The following is a 21,195-nucleotide window of genomic DNA, read 5'->3' as shown; positions in this document are numbered from 1 at the left end:
TTCTAAATAGAATTGCTCCTGTAGAGGGTAAACTAACTGGTCATCATCTAGGCTAGCATTTTTCACTGGCAGAATTGTAAAGGTTTGTATCTAGTCTCACAAATTTGGATTCTCCTTTTTTTTCCAATAAGAGAAATTTAATCTTAAGAGTGAATCCATCTGTTTCTTGCCATGTATCTGTTATGGTTTGATATGGATGATGGATGCTCCAGGTGTCCCCCATCTTCCTTGTCCAGTTTTATCTCTGATCAGTCTCTGGGCACTGTCCTCTAAAAGCAGAGGAAAGCTGAAAGGTGATAAAGAAAACATAATTATTACTAGAGATCTGTTGATAGCTCTGACAAACATATGGATTAGAATATCCTGTTGGCCTGGTGAGCAGCACAGTACAGTACAAATCTCCATGAGAAGGATGGATCAGGAAATTTTGCATCATATGTCTTCTGTGATACCAAGCTTTCACATTTCCTTCACATGGTCTTTGTGGTAACTTGAAGAATTAGGGACAGAAAAAAAAAATTAATGTCCTTCCCTTTCAAAAGGTGAAAAAATTCTCAAAATCTTTAAAATGTCAGTAACTCCACTTGATTTTTCTCTCCTATTTTAAAGAGAGACAAGAAAATTATTTTTGTCTACTTCTCTTTGTATTTTTTTACATTTTGAATTGTTTGTTCATGTTTCACACTCCTTCTTTGTCCAAGCATACCTCAAGTATTCCATCTTCCTTCTCCTTTGGTACATGGAGTGTTTATTCTCCAAAAACTTCAGCTACAGACCCGAAAGCATTTATGGCACACAAAAACTCTGAAGAAGTTCACCTCTGAATTGTAATCCACAGGCTTTAAGTGGTTTGGGTTTTTTCCTGCTTTCTGGAAGATATAATCCTGTCTTCTGCTATTTATATGTTGTATAAGTTTGAAGTAAAAAAAAAAAAGGTTGCTTTGTTTTGTTTTCTCTCAGATGTGGCTGGTAAAATTTACAGCTCATTTTATGTTTGTAGAACAGGGTGTTTGCTCCTATTTGCACTGTCAAATGTGACATTTATTTCTGTTATAAAGACTTCCATGTTCAACCTTTTCCTTTTTATTTTCTGGTCTGAAGCAATTTATGACCAAAAGAAAAAAATCTACTACATAAAAATCAGGGAGATAATGCTCATGTTTGGTGTGTTTGCAAGTTATCTAAGAAAATTGCATTTTGCTGCTGCAGAAGGTCCTTATCCTACAAGCCAGGTCTTTGTGAATGTATTCTTGCAACCACTCAATGGATTTTTTCATGGTTCTGATGTCAAAAAATAGCCCATTCAGTCTGAATTTTGTAACACTCAGCATCCAGTCTTGTCTTTATGCCTTTTACAATAACTTCTCAGCATCCAGTCATATTCCTGTTCTACACAGATAAACAGTATTATTTGTTTTTTAAGTCAAAATCACACTCCTATTTGGAATGTCATGTATGAATATATTGCTTATGCAGTAGTAAAACCTCTGATGGATAAGTTTGTTCAACTGTGTGTATTGAAATGGCACAACATAGCTTTGATATTTTTCTAGTTGACCACAGACAATTTTTACATTTAATGTGGAAATTTGCATCTCAAAAAGAGCTGCTTTGTTTGCCATGCAGTTATCTCAAATCCTTTTTGGCCACCAGTATGCACACCCTATTTCTTTGCCATTTTGAATCAAAATTCTCAATATATGTATCTTGATAACTGTCCACATTCATAAAAAAAAAAAAAAGTAAAAAAGAAAAATGATTGTATATTTCCAACTAATGGAGAAATGCAAAAAGACCAGAAAAAGCTACATTTCCATTTCTATCTTATAAAAGGCTTAAAGATGTTTTGATGTCTATTTTAATAATGCTAAAAATAACAGACTTTCATGCTCTTGTCCAGAGCAGGGGAACATTTTCTCTGTGGGAGAGGGCAAGAGCCCTTCAGTGAGAGTACACTCCTCACCATTCCTTGGCACAAAGAAAACACACATGTTTGAGCAAATATACAGCCTGTAGTCTGCAGAAAACCTTAAGCAAACATGATGTAACTCTAAATGGGTACAAGATAAAAGAAGGGAGGGAATATTCCACCTTCAGTTCAGGAAAACAGAGTAATTTATCATGAAGCAGCAAACAAAAAAAAAGGAGCTATGCCAACAAGCAAAGCTTGTCTGGCTCAGATTTCTTGCTACATCCTCATCCAACACCTGTCTTCAAGTGGCTGCAGATGAGGAAGCATGTTGACTTTATTTTGCATATTTTCTCTGTCCTCATTGTCACTTTAGTGCGTCAAATTATGCTGATAATCCAGTAGGGAGAGAAAAACAAAATCACAAGCCAGAGGTATTCAGTCTTATGGGGCATGGGAGTGAACATGAAAGGGATGAGGGGGAGAGCAGATAAAACTCCAGCAGTGGGTGTGATGGGAAGGAAAATGAGAAGGGAAAAAAAAAAAAAGAAAGTAAGACATTATTTTTTTTTCTTTCTTGTATAGATATTGCTCTTTAAGAAGGTAAAACACAAAGCACCAGGAAAAACTGCTAAAAATTCCATATCAGTTTCTAGCATGATCTAGTCAGTAGTAATTAAAGAGCCTTATTTTCCCCATTATGTTAGTTTTTTTTCATTAAAAAAGTAAATTTGAAGTGCAAATAATTTAGTGTATTGCAATCCTTGCAATGAGTTCATCATCACATTTCAAATGTATTCCACAATTTTAGCTTCACAAGCTCTCTGGCTAATTCAAAACACTCAAACATATTTAATTCCATGTTACAATTACAAAGCTGTAAATAGTAAATAAACATAGCTCTGAGTACTTTGTTTGGCTATTGATAAAAATGTATTTTTAAAATCACTTTGCCAGCATTGGATTCTATCTTGTATTTTTATACATGGGCAAGAAAATTCAATGAATCTATTTTATTTCCAGAATGAAACGCTTTCTATTTGACCCTCCAGTTTGTCAACAATGCACCTACTCAGTTTTAATCTCCATTATTCTGCAGCCAAAGTTTTTTCATTATCACAATATCAGTATTACTGGCACCTTTTTCAATTGTCTGAAACATTTGCAATGTTAATTAAAAAAAAACATTTTGACAAAATGCACAGCTTACAGACAACATTTTCATTTAAAGAGGTTTGCTTTCTTTAAAAGCATTAAATTGCCTAAATAATAAAAATCTTTGCAACTTGTTTTCCTAGAAATGTTTTTGCCTTCATCAATACGTGCATGAAATCAAAATATGCTCCTCTTGATAGAAACAAGGATGTTCTCCTGTTGTTAACAGCATTTTCTGAAATACTAGCTCAGCAGATACATGGATCAGTCAGTAAAGATAAAAAATATATTTTGCACTACACTAAATATCTTAGTTAGCTTGCTGATATTGCTTTTGATATTATTTGTTCTTTGAAACTCTCCCTCTGTCCACAGATCAGTCATCAGAAATTAGATTCTTTTGATGTTCAACCCTAACACTGCTGCTGGACATTACCTATTCTGTGTGAAGGTCAGGTGAATGCTGACTCAGAGTGTCTACTTGGACAGGCAGAACACAGGATGCTTCTTTTTCTCCTGCTTGGGAGATCTCTGTGCTGCTCTCACCTGGCTTTTGCTGCCTGGAGGCCAGGTTTTCTTGTTAGTGAATTAAGGTGTAATGTATTTCAAAGGTTTTCTTTAAGTTTTTAGGCTGTGTTCAATCAGATAAAAATAAGGTTCTGTAAAGCTATGTCTGCTCACAATGTTTTTATGGTGTGTCCTTGCATGTGGCCTTGGTTCCAGTTGCCTTGGAGATTCCAGCTGGGAGCCAGCTCCACAGAGTCCCCCGAAAGCTGGTTCTCAGTGCCCAGAAGGTGTACAGGCAGCTCTGCTACCTTGTGTAACCACCTGTTTATGACTTATTTGGATTTTCTGTCTTCGAACTGAAACTAGTTCTTCATTAAAGTTAGTGGTCCTATTTTTAGGAAGAAAGAAAAGAACTAATCCATCATGTCATGTTTCTGCTGACCCACACAATCTGTTAATGGCAGAGAGAGAAATTAGAAATTTCACAAAAGACAGTTTTGGAACAGTACATATTCCTTGGGAATCAGCATTCCATTGACTTTTAGTAACTGCATGTTGCTCAGTAGCTACTGAGGGAAGACCTCACTGTCATGTACAGTTTCCTCAAGAGGGGTAGCAGAGGGCAGGTACTGATCTCTTCTCTGTTAATCAGTGATGTGACCCAAGGAAGCAGCAGGAAGCCATACCAGGGAAAGTTTATGTTGGATATTAGGAAAAGATGCTTCTCCCAGAGGATGGTTGGGCACTGAGGTAGGCTTCCCAAGGGCAGTGGTCACTGCACAAAACCTCACAGATTTCAAGAAGGGCTTGGGCAACACTCTCAGGCACACACTGGGATTCTTGGATCAGGATTTGTGGGTTCTTGTGTGTCCCTTACAACTCAGGATATTCCATACTTCTGTGGATGTGTAACTTAGGATAATTGAGATGTTTTGGCTACATCCTGGCAATGGCTGGTGCAGTTTTAGGAAAAAAAAGCAGAAACTTGAAGGGTTGTCCCAACTCCTACCAGCTGCTGTGCCACCCCAGTGGGCTGCCTGCCAGCCAAATCTAGGCAGGCACAGGCAGCAATCTGGCATCCTCTGAGCACAGATGCAGCATTCCTTTGTTCCAAAGGAAATGGGAGGTGGAGTGTGAACAGGAGTTACTTTTGTGCTACTCATAAACAAGTAATACACATAAAAATAAATAATAATAATATGTAAAAGTGTGTTAGCATCTAGGTCAGTTGTTCTCATTTGCTTGTTGATGTGGCAGAAACACTCCTGGAGGTCATAGACAAAGAGATTTTTATAAACCAATGTGAGGGAAAAGTACAGAGATCAAAATGAGATCCAGAGAAATCCCCAGGCAAACCAAGGGAAAATGTTTTTATCTGGTTTTTATGATGCTGCTTCTAAAATACTATGCTGGAACAGACAAATTTATTTTAAATGTTTCTTTGAGCTGTATCTTTCTTCTGAGATGGCAAATTTCCTCTTAAACTAAGCCCACAAAATTCTGGACTAAACCCAGTGGTAGTTTTGCCCTGACTTAGTGCTTATTTAGTGTACCAGCAAGTAGATTGTTTGGCTGACCCTTCCCATTTCACTCTTGTACAGATGGCACTGATGGGAAGCTCCCTTCTCTTACCCAGGCTGCTGATTGTCATCAACCCTAATGGGCTGGAGCCCTGTGGTGGGTGGAGAGAATGGCAATTTGCAGGCAGCTGGAAAGAGGGGTAGTACTTGATTTGCTTCCTTTTTTCATAGTCAATTTTTGTGCTTAGCTGACTGTTTTTAGATTGTGCACACTCCAGTATCTCTAGATGGTAACAGCATTTCACATCTGACGGCGTTGTCTTGTGTAACTCACTCCTTCCACAAGTTTGCCAGAAATAGGTGCCTCATCTAAGTGATTAAAGCAACTCTTAAAGAACAATATTGATTCCTGAATAATTTAGGGATTTGGCTCACCCTTTAAAATCCATCAGTCATGAAACCAAGGATAGAAGTCTTGAAATAGAGGCACGAGGCTAGATACATTTATTTTGAAAATGATGATGGAGAATCTAAAGCAGGAACTGGGGAGGATGCCAAATGCAATTGGGAAAAATGCTGTGGGGAAAAGAGAAGGATATTAAAAGGCAGGGAGTGAGGCAAAGCAAAAGCCATAAATTTTTCATCATGAGGGATCATTTTAGCAGAGCTGACTCAGGGCTTCTCAACAATGTAGGCAAAAATAAATTTTCCTTTCCCAGCTGCTGTGGAGTAGAGCTTTGACAGAACTCTGGCTGAAAAGCAGAGAAAATGCTTAGCTTTATGCTGGTCATGCTAATAGCCAGCAAAAGGTATAAGGGTGCCCCCTCATCCTGTGGGTGAAAATGAGAGATGCAGTCTCCCAGCAGAGCCTGCTTCCACCACTGGCCCTAACAATCCCCTTTGACTATCCCCTGGACTGGTTTCCAGGCCTGTGGCATAGGCTAACAACTCAGCAGTCCCACATCTGTTCTTTCCAGGGAAGGGAGGGCTGGCCTGGGCAAGTTTTCTCATCCCTTTTAATGCTGTCTTGATATGAGCGAATAAAGTAGCCATATTTTATGCAAATAATTTTGTCAATTTAAAATTTACTTTCCAAGGCATGCATAAATAACTGTCAAGTAGTGGTGAATTCTGCTGTATTTTGCCCAGGATGTCTTCTGCATAATATTGTTCATATGCAATTAATTGATTAATCTGATGTGATTCCCCGAAACTGTGATCATGGCTCCTGTTACAAACTGTGTTCAGTGGGTGTGAAAGAGTTAATGGGACAACAGTGAAGAGCAGAAAATACAGAAACTGCAGATATCTGTGAGAAATGACAGATAATCTATAAATCCCATGATTTAAGAGATGTAACTTTTTGATACTGGGCTTTAGGTTCATTTTAATCCTTGGCTGTTGCTGGAGGTGTTAATTCAGAACCTACTGATTTTAATGACTTTGTGGAGGTTTTGGGCCAAAGGCTGATGATATTTCTCATCCTTGTTGTATTCCTGATCAGATTTGCTTGAAAATCACTGTTCTCCTGTTCAGTTTTGGAAGAGAAAGAGGATGAAATGCTTTAGTATGTCACAGTTACTCCTTCTTCATATAGGCCTTGTATTAAAATAATTAAAATCACATTCAATATAACAAAATGCATTAAATGTTGCTTTGCCAAGATGAGCTTTGTTGTTAACAGACTAACAGATAAAACAAGATCTGCAAGGTTTACATTGATTTTGGCTGTAAAGTTGCTATACGTGCACATTCACCATGAAGTGATTTCAGCAGAAGACTGAAGCACCACATAAATCTTATACTAGCTGAAAAGCAAAAAAGAATGCAGTAAGGATAATCTTGTGGCCTCTTGCCCCTTCCTACCTCCCCTGAAGTGTGTGAAATGAAGATATTTTGTTTGAGTTCCGAATATCAAAAATAAAAATTTATCCAAGACAGAAGAATATACCTTTTGAACCTTAATACTTGAGGTCAAATTTTGGGATATATTGTATATTGAGAAGCAAGATTTAAAAATATCTTGGGGGAATAGTCCTGCTTTTAATTAATTCTTTTTAAAGTGTTATAGCTCTTGAAGATAAAATGTTTGAAAGCATATTGATTTCTAGAGTGGAGAAGAAAAAAGAAAAGCTATTTTAGAAGCTTTTTGAGACCTCCAGCCTATGGAAGGTCTACTGAACAAGCAGCTTTTTTCACCCACCTTTGTAAAGAAGTATGGTTGCTAATCTAAATTTATCAGGATATGAAACATTGATCGTGACCCATGAGATGTTTTGTTCAACTGAAAGTACTGTGTATACACAGAATTACTTTTATTTGTTCCTCTAAGGGACTGTTAGCAGAGTTTTCTGATAGTCCTTGGGCTAAGTAACGTATTAGTAAAAGAGTCTTGCAAGCAAAAACTTGTGTTTCTGCTGTGAGGAAACAAAGGGAAGCCAGGGATGCGCAGTCTTAGGACCCTCTACCTACAATGATGGCAGTCTTGGATATTGCCTACATTTTTTCCTTAGAGCATTTCACACCAAACACATCCACCCTTGATTTTCTGAAGCTGCAATTCTCTAATGCTCCTCTGCAGAAGTAACCCAAAGACAGGGCAGCTCCACGGTGGAGTTCTAATTGCACTAAAATTATGAAAGCTTGGACAGAACAAGCAATCAGGCTGCTGAAGACTCAAACTGCTGACAAGGATTTGCTTGTATCTGGGTTACCTAAATGTCAAAAACCATTTTGCAAATTTCACTTTGTTTCCTGTGTATATGCAGCTGTGTACCTGCTGCATGTGGACTCTACTTTTCACTTTTTTTCACATTTCTCTGGAGTTTTTTTAATTAATAAAACCTTTTTTGTACTGATAGTTGTTTTTTTTTGTTAGTGAATAATTTGTCAGAATCAACAGAAATATCAAATACCTTGTCAGTGCCTTCATGACTCTGATAAATGGTACTTTTCTAAAATGATTTACCAGCTAGATAAGATGAAGGTGTAATTGGCCAGGTGAGGAGCCAGAAGATACTACGTTTTGCTATTTGAAATGAGAGCAGTTGCCACCCTGACTATTGCTAGAGCTACTGCTGCTGTATTTATGTCTGCTTTTGAGCAAGAATATAAGAGCAGTCACCCTAATATATTGTTTCCATTTATCATCAGTTTGGGTGTTATGTAAGTGCCGCTAAAGTTCCATGATCCATACCTTTCTGGTGTGGAGATGAGCTCTGCTGCAAGATGTTCCTTCATGAATAAAGTCCCAGGAGCTCGTGGGAAGGGCAGGGGCTGTGTCAGTGCTGCCGCTCTCTGTGAGCACATGAGCCTAATGCTTTGTGACTCGTGTGGGTGGTTTGGGGTTTCAAGTCTGGGCCTTATTGACCTCAAACTGCTAAAACCTCAATTTACCTAAGTCATCTAGCTGTGGTGTTGCTTCACATCTCAATCAAGTCGAAGTAAATTGATGCTGTTGGCAGAAGCAATGGTTGTGCTCTCCCCAGTGCTCTCTGCCAGGCGTCCCTTGCGCCTGCCTCGAGCCAGCACGGGTGTGTGTGGAGCTGGATGGCCAGTCAGCTCCAGGAATTGATCAGACCAGCACTGACAAATGAACACTAAAGAACAGTAAGCTGCTTGTCAGATCAGCATATTTCATATTGGCATAAGTCTTATGAAACAGTTTTGTGTCTATATTCATATTATTGAGATTATATTTTGTTATGAGTTTGACAATAGATGAGCCATAATGCATTAAAAATTGCAGAAGATATTTTCCTTTAACATGATTCTTTGAAGCAAGAGGAACTCAAGTAATTTACATCCAATAAGCTTGTATGAATATATGTTAGAAGGCGTATAATATCTATTTCTAAACACAAGCCTGCACATCATCATACTGTAAAAGCACAGAACCAGACTTAAAGGATGTTTATGATAAAATTCTGAGGTAAAATTCCAAGAAATACAAGACTCTTTTTAAAAAACTAGTCTTGAAGAAATATGGAATAATCATTTGAGGATGTTAACCAGTGTCTTAGGGTCTTATCAGTCAACATAGCTTCAGTTTATAGGATGATCATTAATCATTTTTTTCCTAGAGCAGGCAGAAGTTACAGCCAAAAGCTTCACATGGGAGAAAAGAGGGAGTTGCTAGAAAAAAAGCTTGAAGACTTCCATTCATCCAAATATTTATCAATGACACTGTGGCCCCAAGTAGTTTACAGTTTCCGTAAATGAACCCCCATATACTGAAATAATTGAAACATCCTGTAAATTTACTTTTTTTTTTTTTTTTTAAGCCTTCTGCCTCTTGGATTGATTTCATCCAAGCAAATCAGATAAAATGTTTAGTTTGTGCCAGCACTAGGCAAAGGGTCATGGGACAGGGTGAGCTGAAATGTGTTAGCTAATCACAACCTCCCTTCAGCCCCTTTTTTCTAAACTAAATAAAATGCCAGTGGGTGAAGAATAAAGCAATCACACCAAATCCATCAGATCCTGCAGACATATCAGTGACACTTGGCTGTCAGCAGTATCAGAGACCACTGATAACATTAACATGGACACCTGACCTTTGTCCACAGCTGATGGAAATCTTTGATCAAGTTTGTACTAGACTGTCTCATCTCTGAAATCAAACTGCAATGGCAAAAAAATGCTCCAAAACTCCAAACAAACAACAAAGACAACCACTTAGGAGTATCTGAAGTTTCCCTAAATACAATGCTATGTAAGCGTGTCAAATATAACTTATCTTGTGTTAGCAGACATTCAAAAGGAATCAAAATATTTGTATTTAGGAGAGTATCCCATGGAAAATCCAGGTGCCATTCAATGTTTACAGTACAAGTATCCTGATAGTGTGTTAAACTGCCTTTGAAATTCTTCATTCATCTCTTTAGCTTCATAAAAATCTGTTTTCTAGTTCCCTAATGTTTTTTTAAGTTTTGAATTCAGGATTATTGATTTTCTTCTTAGTTGATAAGGAATGTATTTGTATCTTAAATATCTATTGAGGAAATATTAGTAAATGTATTGTTCTTTGAAAATATTTTAATTAACCTGCATGTAAAGAATATGAGTGTTTTGATAACGAGATGTGAAGCATCCAAGGTATTCTATTTATGTCACATGCAATATAGGTGCAAGCATTCATAGGTGAGGTGAGCCTGGGTTTTTCAATAAAAAACAGCTAAAAAAAAATCTAAAAAACATTTGGAAGGGCTAGAAAAACTTTAATTTAGACCAGGATCTAAAATTATGCATTATATTTATTTTCTTATTTTCCAAATGAGCAGATGAAACATATGTTATGACCATGCAATTTGTGGTGGATAAGCCTGATTTAGTAGATTTAATTACCTAGGTTTGCTTGTCAAGTGCAGCCATTTACAGAATGTACTCAGTGTTTAACATGATAAACTACTCACATCGTGCATTTAATAAATCATTACATTCCAGGTATTAAAATATCACTGCAAATTCCTAAATTCAAAGGAAATTGTACTTTATCACAGCTTCCACAAGAGGGCAATATGTACCAGGCATTGAACTACAAAGGTATTTTTAAAATCCTTTCATTAGACAACAGACTTGTATGAAGCTCATTGATATTGTATTTAGCATTTCCCAGTATGAATTTGTGTTGTTATCTAAACCTTACACATTGATAGGTGTTCATGGAAAAAAAAATCCAATTTTATATGGTGCTGAACACGGACGTTGCTATGTGTGCTTATAATTAATTACACTTAAGGCTTAATCTGCATTTCATTTATCACTTGGGCTGTCTTAACATGAGCATTCTCGTATTGGGGATGCCTTCATGGCTGAGGGAAGTGTGTGGTGTCAGAAGGTCACACATTAGCAGAGTATATGCTAATGTCACGTTGGAGCAGATTATGACAATGTTGGAGGATTCTTGGAGGGAAAAAACACCCAACAACACCATCTTACACAGCTAAAGAATGGAATCTCTGCAGACAATTTTAAAAATCCCCAAATTGTAAAGGTGAAAGTGCAATTTTTGTTTGATTAGTCCATTTTCTCCCTGTGTCAAGAGACTTAATTTCTTACACACACTAGATAGGATTTTTCTCTGCAAGTCACCACAGTAAAATCAATTACATCCTTAATAGAATCAGGGTGGTCCAACCTGATCCAAAACAATTAAATCAGTCCTGAAAGACACTGACATCTGATCAATAGTGTTGGCACAGAACTCAGCATTTCATGGGTTTCTTCAGACTCTCAAGGCTCACATCAGAAGCGTGAGCAATTTTTTTTTCTCTTTCAATGAATGAGCAAGTCAAACTTTTTAATTTTTACCATGAACATTTTTACACAGTTTAACTTTTAGAGAAATGAATGCATTGATATTTCACTGTCAAAACTGGCAGCACTGTTAGACAGTACCGTCACAAAAAATGACCAATGCAGTAGGATGCTCAAACTCTGGAATATAATTTCTTTAAAGTAAGTGAAATACTTCATTTTTTACAGAGTTGTCTCTTCAGCCTTGACTGTGTCATGAACATTTTCTTGTAAGTTGGAATGTCTTACCCCTTATATCACTACTTAGAAACAGGGATAGTCATGATTGTCTCACAGGGCACTCAAACAGGCTTCTTCCTTTTGCATTTAGTGGTCTGATTGAAAGGGGCAAAAATTTGCTGAAAGAGTTAATGCTACCTATCCAAAAGCTCTAAGAACAGCAGACAAAGAATTCTGCTTTTTATGTTTTATTTCACTTTGAGTAATGCTTAATAGAACAAAAATAATAAAATATACATCACTCAATATAGGAACTCACTGCTTTAGGTCAACCATGTGATAAAAGAGTGCCTGGAGAGTGAATAAACTCAGAGTACAGGAGATGCAGTGCATGCCCAAGTAAGCCCACAGATATTTAAAATACAGTCACAGCCGTTATTTGTGTATGAATTGATGAGCTCTGTGCTGTCACAACAGTTTGACTACTGAAACCCAAGCCAGATAAAGACTGGCAGGTTTATCTCTCAGCTACACAGCCCTGACTACAATGTAGACATGACTAACTCCAGCATACCCCGTTCTCTATATTTATCATTGTCACCTAGGAGCCTTGATTTTTTTTTTTCTTTTTTTATTGAATTGTTATTTTTCCTTTGCTTTCTCTTGTAGTAGTGTGGATCAGAGAAATTAGGGTTGTCCAAACAGCCAATACCTGCTTTTGCAGCCTCCTGGTCCACTCAGCATCTGCCTGGGTTTTGAAACTGCATGTCAAGCAAAATGGAGTGTTCTTCTACCCTTAGGTTCTTCCAGATGTACCTGACCTGAATAAAAGACTCTTCTGATTGCATGTTTTTTCCCATCTGGGCAAGGTCTTGTCTCAATTGCACATCCCAAAACTTTTATTAAAAAAAAAAATCATTATATAATGTAATTTTACTAAGAATCAGAATATGGTCACCAGAGTTCAAAATAGTCCTCTGAATCCAGCTCCCTTTCCTCAGTATCATAGCCATTTTTAGCCTTTGTGCAATAATTGTCCTTGGTGCAGAGATAGATTAAGTGAAATGAGCTTCGTTTGTGTTTTCTCACTAAGATGTTCTTTCAGATTCAAAAGTTGTCTTCTGCTTGTAGTGAAACCAAGCTTTATTTCCAAGCTCTTACCACTGATACCTTGATCAGCTCTAAAAGAATTCCTAACAGCAGATTTGAAGCTGGATGATATGGAAGAACTTTATTTGTTTTGTTCCTACTTAGGAAGTTTTTGAAGTCACTACTAGAAAATTTTGAAGCACTGATAAATTGTTCCTTTTAGTCCCTCTGAGATGAAGTTTAATCTCATTTTTCCGCCAACAGTTCCTTATATTCCAGGTGCCATCTTGAATAAGCATGGACTGAAATTAAAAACCCTCTCCCTTTGTGTGACCTTGCAAAAGCTACACACCCAGAAAGCTGCTGGTCTTCCTGGGTAAAGAATGTCTGCTGAGACCACTGATGGCACTGTTTATTCCTCATTGACAGGCTGTCACGATAGGTAGTTCATGGAGAAATATCTTGTGATAAGTGCCTGGATGTATTTCACAACGTGCTGTAGTATTTATTTCATTCTGGGGAGGGGAGGAAGAGCAGAGCTCTGCTCCTGTGTCCTGCAGTATGCATGCAGCTCTCAGTGCCTCACTCTAACCCTTTCAAGGTTATGAATAGTGTGCAATATATATTGCTGCACTAGGAAAAAGATATGATCCTTTTATTTTTCTTATCTGAGAAACCTCTCCTGATGGGAGGTCAAGGGTGTCCCAAGAGTAATGCAATCTCCTCTGGAAATTTCAAAGAAGGCGATGATTATCTGCAATTGACTGAGGACATCTGTGCTGGCACGCTGACACCCTACCTAATTGATTATCCCAGATTTGCACAGCCACAGTCAAGCCCAGGGCCCCAGCTGAACAGATGCCATGGCTAACACCCCCTCACACTGCACCAAAAAGTTCCACAAGTGGTTTTTCTGCTAGACCAGAGACTGTGTGTAGATACTGATTGTGTTTTGTAAGTTTTTTCTTTCTGTAGTTGGGAAAATCCTTATACAACTTCAGCCAGCAACCTGAAAACATAACTAATGGGTTATTAGCAATACCTGTAGCAAAACTGTCCTTACCCCTGGCTTTGGGGTAGCAATATTAAGATGTGACTTTGTCTGTAACTCAGAAGATGTTGCAGGCTCTGAGAAGTTCCCTTATCTCTTCCCCAAGGGGTTTTCTTTCTTCAGTTCTCTGAAAGGAACAAAGAATTCAGTAAAACTTAATACTGCATGATGAGATCTGTATTTTTTCAGTGGCATGGTCTCTTTGACCTTGATCACTTAGGAGTAATTCTCCCTTCTTGTCTCTGCAGTTGACCACATGCTCTGATTTTATATAAACAGTTTAAGCAAAGCCTCATAGCCTCTGTCCATTCCCTCTATTGCTGATAGACATTTATCACCACTTCTGCCAGCAGTGAAAATGCCATCAGTCCTTAATCTAACATATGGGATACTTTTCAATGTATTTGCCATAGAAATATATTCAGCAGATGAAAATTAAGTGTGAGAGTGTATTACAGTACATTTCTTAAAGTTTGCCCTTACTTAAGTGGGAAGTCCATCACAATAAATTTTCACCTTAATTTCAGTAGCAGGTTGAGATTTTATGGAAAGGAATAGTACTTAATCATTTGTAAGTTTATGATTCTTGCAGATACAGATAAAGTAGTTATGAACTTTACAGAAAATGTCTGCTACAAGGAAATGAAAAACATGAAGTGAAAAACTGCAACTGTTTATTTCCCCCAAATTATGTAACTTGCTTTGAATTTTGGTGATTGAAAAAAGGACTGAATTACTTTGAGCTTGACTTAATACCAGTTTTTCCTGACTGTAACACTTCATGATACTTTCTGTGAAAACAATTGGGTGGACATCCACAGCCCAGCAGTTCTTGCTTTGTACTTCACTGCAGGCTACACTGAGTTTCACAGATGATCTTTGTTTAATGGTTTCTGACTTTCTGTCCTGATTATCAGAACTACAATGTTTTTCAGGTGGTGCAAAGCCTACTGTCTGGATGAATTCTCTAATTAAAGTGGAGTTTTATGGATTTATTCTGTACTTCCTATCAGGCTGCTGCAGTGCAGTTATGTTTGTTCCTTGATTACAGCTACTGAGGAACCCTCTGTACTTATTTCCACCTGCAGACTGACTGTGCCATTATTTGCCAAAATCTCTCCATTTTAGTAATGGTAAGAACTGAAATGAATAGAAGCTTCAGGGTTTTTTAATTCTGTGGATGTAAAATGTACTGTAAAATGTGACAAGAGCTCTGCTCTCTTTGGAAATAACCTTAGGTGGATTTGCTTTAAAATTAGAAATTAGTGAAAAAAAAAAAAAAAACGTCCATAATAGCAAAAGGAGCCTCTTACAACTAGTTTGAGATTTCACTGTAATGGAAATATCTGTTCCATCTAATTTTTCTGCTTTGGAACAAATTAATTTATAATTTAGCAGACATGATCTTGGGTTTGCTCATTGCTAATATCTCAAGTTAATCCCTCTTGCAACATATATTGCAGAGCACTTCCTGTGCTGAGCAATGCTTGGTTAATGGCTTAGTTCCACCCATTTATTTCGGTTTGGACTTTCTCATCGATTAGGAAGTTTTTTTTATTTTCAGTAATTACGTTTGACATTGGAGTGTGCTGATATAAAGGAGCTTGGAGGAGCAAGAATGATAGTTGCCTTCAAAAGGTGGCCACCCGGGAGCTTATGACCTTCCCCAGCTGCATTGCAAGAGAATGAGAAGGAAACTCCCGCTTGTAAAACAGAAAATAAAAAAGTTAGAGCATGACACTGTGCTAAACTACTTTGAAAAATGCAGAAAATAACCTCCTGAGTGTTTTACTGTGCAGCTTCTGCTCCAAAATGTCATCCTACCAGTTACCTACATAACTAAAATGTTGAAGTATTTTTTGCCCAGAAAACAAATTATTTTTCTGTGCTTATAGAATTAGTTAGTCACAGAGTTTCAGAATACAATAACTTTAGTTCTGCTTTGAGCTTTTTAATGTAGTCCTCTTCTACTTGAAAGTTCTACGTGTTGACCTTTATGCTGTAGAAACACACAGTTTGTTAGCAGCTAATGTCCCTTATCCAAAAATACCTTGGTGTTATCTCTCTGGTGTTCTCATGATTTTTTTCTGGAAGAGAAAAATAGATACAAGGAATAATTTCATTTTCTTTCCAATCTTAATGCATTGAAATGCTTATAGGATTGGCTGAGGATAGGAAAGTTCCTTGTAAAGATGTGGGATTTTTTCCATTAGGCTATCCACACCTGAATTCCAGGTGAGTTCAAGGAGAATAAAAATGCTTCCTTTCTCACAGGTCTGTCATAAGCATGTTGCAAAAGTGATGTGGTACTTAGAAACTTCAGTGAGGGGAGTCTTGAAAAGTCAGGAAAGCAGGTAGGTCAGATTCTAAGAATTTTTACTGAAAGTGAAAGGAATGTTCCCAAGAATGCCTTCCATCTGCTCTTACCCAGCAGTGATGGAGATGCAGCTTCCCATGCCTGGGTACACAGTGGAGCCCAGGGTGGAGAGTGGCTGCCAGAGTATTCTCATAAATAGGCATTGTCCCCCAGCACAGAAAGGAAAGCTGTGGGTACACAAGCAAAATAGTCTCTGAGAGGACGAAAAAAATTATTTTACTTGGCCAAGGCATGTGGAGGAGAGAAAAGAGACAAAAGGGACTAAGCAGGCTGTTTCACCAACAATGTTTTAGCTGCCTAGTGCAGGGGTTAGGAGAGAGTTGTCACTATTCAGCCTCACAAATGAATTCAGTTCAGTGTAAATGGGACAGAATGGTGTATATAATATAATATAATGTATAAATATAATAAGATCTACCAGTAACATTTTTTTTCATTGTTATCACAAAAAAAGGGAATAAAAATTGTAACATTCATATCAACTGTTAAAAGCATGAATTGTTTCCTGGGCTTGCTGCCACTTCTGGGAAGGGTGGAATAGATGAGTGTTTCTGGTTTGACCCACTCTTAAGAAACTGTGGTTCCCTTAGCTGTCAAAATGTAAAAACTGAGCTACCCTGCAAATGTTAGCCTTCAACTACAGCATGGATGAAAGGCACTTTAATTGTAGCCACAATATGTCAGCTGACCTTTGCACTTTCAGAGAAGCTGCCTTTGCTCACCTACTGGGCAGGGAAGAGGAAGAACCACCAGAAAGGGGGGATGCGTTGTAAAGTGGGAGTGTGCTGGTCATTCACATTAAAAGGTTTTTCATCTGAAGGCAAAGCTGGAGGGTGTTTCACAGAATCACAGAGTGGTTTAATTTGGAAGGACCTTAAAGAATTGTCCTGTTTGAACCCACCTGCCATGTGCAGGGACAGCTCCCCTAGACCAGGTTGCTCAGAGCCCCATCCAACCTGGCCTTGAACAGGGATGGGGCATCCCCAGCTTCTCTGAGCAACCTGTGCCAGGGCCTCACCACTCTCATGGGGAATAATTTCTTCTTAATACCTAATCTAACCATACTCTCTTTCAGTTTGAAGCTGGTCCCCCTTGTCCTGTCACTCCAGGCCATTGTATATTGTATCTCTCCATCTTTCTTGTAGCTCCTCTCACATACTGGAAGGCCACAAGTAAGTCATCCAAAACCTTCTCTTTTCCAGGCTGAACACTCCCAGCTCTCTCAGCCTTTCCTCATATAAAAGGTGTTCCAGCCCTGTATTCACCGGTGGCCTCCTCTGTACTCACTCAAACAGGTCCATGTCCTTCCCATGCTGGGGACTCCAGGGCTATCAATTACACTGATACCAGTATTTATCAGGAATAGGTGTTTACTTTGAAATCATTAAGTACAGTTCATCCATGTACAAAAATGTGCATTCATATTCAACTGAATTTCCTTTGGATAAAGTACTGGGATCTAATGAAATTGATAGTCTGGATAAAATTAATTACTTTAATAAAATTTTAAAAATAATATTCACAGAATAACATATTTAAAGCCATTTGTTCAGCTATATGGACTAAAATGATTTTTAAAATATACTGTTTTAATTAATGATTGCACACTAATAATGTCTTGAGCTTTTCTCAAACCACTGGTCAGTGAAAAAGCCACTTCAGCAATATTGAACAAGGATTATCCCAGGGTGTACTGTAAATTGCATTAAGATATCAGAAAGAGTTCACCCAAGCAGCAAAGGTTGCTGCATCCTTGACTGTAATCAGTAGAAAGGAAGAAGAAGCTAAGATTATATTTGAATTTAGTCAGTCTGCGGCAGGAAAAATCCTGTTAGTCATGCATTGATTTGGAATATTCAAGTGCAGCCTGTGTTGGTTTGGTGGAGAAGTAATCCTGATTTAAACGTTAAGCTTCTGAGGGCTAGCTTAATTTAAAGAAGATAAACCTTGGGATTGTATAAGGTATTTACTACAAAGAACATGCACTATATTTGAGATACTGCTTAGCAGTTTAAAGAGCCCCAGGAATTTGAAGTTCTGAAGGCCATGGAAATGCTGGAGTTCAGTAACACTTTTTTACATATTCTGCTTGTATATATGCAAAAATGAAGAATGGCTGTTCCACTGGACTGGTTATTAGTCAGGCTGGTCTCTCTCCAGCACATCCATCTCTGTCTCATACTGGGGTGTCGATGTGTTTGTGGGTCCCAGTATGAGGGAAGAGATGAATCTGACTCCATATTTCTTAGAAGGCTGATTTATTATATTATGATATTACATTATATTAAAGACTGCAGTACTAAAATATACTAAACTATATAGAGAAAGGAATACATCAAAAGGTTAGAAAAGGAATGAATAATTAACACCCATGATAGACCAGAGTCCCGACACAGCTGGACTTGGATTGGTCATTAAGTAAAAACAATTCACATGGAAACATTCAAAGATGCACGTGCAACATTCCAAAGCATCAGTTAATTATTGTTTACATTTCTTTTCTGAGGCTTCTCAGCTTCTCAGGAGAAAAAAATCCTGGAGAAGGGATTTTTCATAAAATATCACAGTGACACTGGAGAATCCAGAACAGGACCCAGCACTGCTGATGTGGCCTTGCCAGTGGTTTTCCACCTCTGGGCAAAGATAGGATCACTTTGCTCTATCTGCTGCCAGCACTCCTTCTAATGCAGCCCAGGATGCCATTGGGCTTCTTTTCAGCAAAGGCACGTCGTTGGCTTGCGTTCCGCTTGTCTACCAAGACACTCAGCTCCACTCTGCAAAGCTGAAAAAAGTACATTTGTAGAAATGTCAAACAGATCATTAGCTTTTTTTATATATTATTGGAGATCCATGGGATTCATGGTTAGTAAATAGGTCAGTATATCATGATGAAATCTGTGATTGGCTTGAAACCCACTGTGTCCTTTAATGGGAAGTGAAAATCTTACTTCTCGATTTGATTCACTTAGGTTTCAGTAAAATCATATAGCAATAATAATAAAAAATATTCAAAGTCCTTTAATTTAGAAAAAAAATCTACTTGTTTTGATTTGCATGAGATCATTCCATCTGATATTTTCCTGGTATCATTACCAGCAGAATGGAATAAAAAAGTATTCTAATTTTTTATATAGAAGGAGAATATACAGTGGACCAAAAGAAACTGCTGAAAAATTAAAGGAATATTTAGGAAGCAAGGAACTTTTGAATGGCCACAAAAAAAGACTAAATTCTGTAACCAAAACTGAATTTTTTGGTTTTATGTCAATCAAGAACTTTTCTATTTTTAGTTTGGTAGGATTATTATGTTTCTCTCTTACATCAGAGCAAATGGTTGAGCACAGTGATACTGACCTTTGTATTCCTACTGAATTTGAAATGCACACTCCATTTTCAAAGGAAAAAGAGATGAAAATGAGGAATTACTTATCTTTACAAATAAGAAGGATCATCCTTTAGCTGAAGGAGTGCTTCAAATTCCATATTACACGTTTTCTTACAGATTAAGGATGGAGACAACTGAATATTTTTTTAATCCATTTTTGTGTTATACAAGTTGTCTTTGTAATAGAGTAAAACATACTCAATACATACAAAAACCAGATATAATATCTAGATGCTGAGATAACATCAATGTACTCTTTTTTAATAGAAAAAAATGGACAGAAAGGAGTTAAGGACTTTTTATTTCTGCTTATATGGTTTCATATTTCATACTCTAGTCCAGCAGACTTAATGAAATTCAGAATGCTGACTACATATCCTAGAGAAACCCTACTGGGATATTAAAAGGAACAATAGCAAACACAAACATAAAGTCTCCTTCAGATTCAAAGTACAACATACCCATCACTTTCCATTTGCTTCTGTTCTCAAGGAACACAGGGAAAATATGACACAATAATGTAAGATATTAATTATTAGCAAGCTATCTAATTTTAGCACACACTAAAAATGCATTTATACAATTTATACACAACAGTTTGCATCATTCTACCTTGTCCAGTTCAGTTGTGGAAAAAAAAAATTAATGAAAATGGTTTAGTATATTTTAAATCCATTGTTCATTCAAAGTGTGGGAAGTTCTTGCATAGAGTCAATATTTTTTGAAGGTAGGAAACTTGAGCAGAGAAACAAAACCATCTATTTTCGTCCAGGGAACATGCAGACCATTCTTTGACACTTAAGACACCAGAATGCATTTATTATGAGATTAGTAGCATCCCAAACATAAAGACAGTTTTCTCTCTCTGTGGAGATCTGTTAAGACTCATTCCTTAATGCAGAAAATAATTAAATAAATATTGAAATAATTATTCAAGCTAGTGCCTGAGTATTGTAGCCCAAATTTGAAGACAGTGCCTTGAACATAGCATGGTCGCCAAAATGAAAATTAGATGTAGTACTTAGAAATATATTTAAAGACTACAAAGTCACAAGGTTCCCACTAGAAAAGTTTGATAGAAATATTGTAAACCTTTCTGTGTTACCAAAAATGAGAGAGAGGAGGTAAAATTCTTTAATTTTTTGTACTTTCCATTCAGCACTCCCTTTAGTCACCTCACTCCCCACCTTGTTTTCTTTGTTCTTATCCTCTGATCTGCTGTTATTTATTAGCTCCTTTTTTTTTAAATGCCCTAAATCACCATCCTTTCTTTTTCTTTTCATGTTACTGCTGGGTCTCTGCTTTGATTTATAGATTACGTGCTGAATTTTGGAGTCAACTTTCTGTTTCGAACTCCCAGATGGAAATTGTAGCAGTTACTTTATGTAAAAGCTTGAAGACTTTTACCTGAGATTTCCTTTCTCCTCCCTGGCCAGAGAGGCAGCTAAAGCAGCTGATGACTCTGCATCAGGGTCATGCTGGAGACATTACAGAGCAGAGGGAAAATCACTGGTGTGGTGCCAGGGACCACTCAGGTTTCCAAAGTCTCTATTTGAAATTCTTCCTCAAGTAGTCTTAGATCATTATTGACCATCCCATAAAGCTCTTGATTTGGCATCGCACAAAAAGTGGGAATATCTGAAACGCTGCTGTGTAGATGTTTATGTAAGAGAAAACATTGCTTCCCCTTTTTCCTCCAAAATTCAAGGGCTGGGAAAAATTTTG

At 37.5% G+C, this 21,195-nt stretch overlaps 1 protein-coding gene and 1 long non-coding RNA gene across 3 annotated transcripts in view; one reads left to right on the top strand and one right to left on the bottom strand.

The window, feature by feature from the left end:
• ROBO1 (roundabout guidance receptor 1) overlaps nt 1–21,195 on the top strand; it is a 674,462-nt gene that overhangs the window by 145,251 nt on the left and 508,016 nt on the right. The window lies entirely within an intron of this gene.
• Nucleotides 169–3,937, bottom strand: LOC135294967 (uncharacterized). Its single transcript, XR_010356981.1, has 3 exons — nt 3,746–3,937; nt 3,501–3,624; nt 169–286 (listed from the first exon to the last, which is right to left on the bottom strand). It is a non-coding gene; the product is annotated as an uncharacterized LOC135294967 (long non-coding RNA).

Source organism: Passer domesticus, chromosome 2 (assembly GCF_036417665.1).
Source record: "Passer domesticus isolate bPasDom1 chromosome 2, bPasDom1.hap1, whole genome shotgun sequence".
In the NCBI taxonomy this organism is placed as follows: Eukaryota; Metazoa; Chordata; class Aves; order Passeriformes; family Passeridae; genus Passer; species Passer domesticus.
The sequence above is the reverse complement of the archived record's forward strand: the minus strand, read 5'-3'. Positions and strand labels throughout refer to the sequence as shown.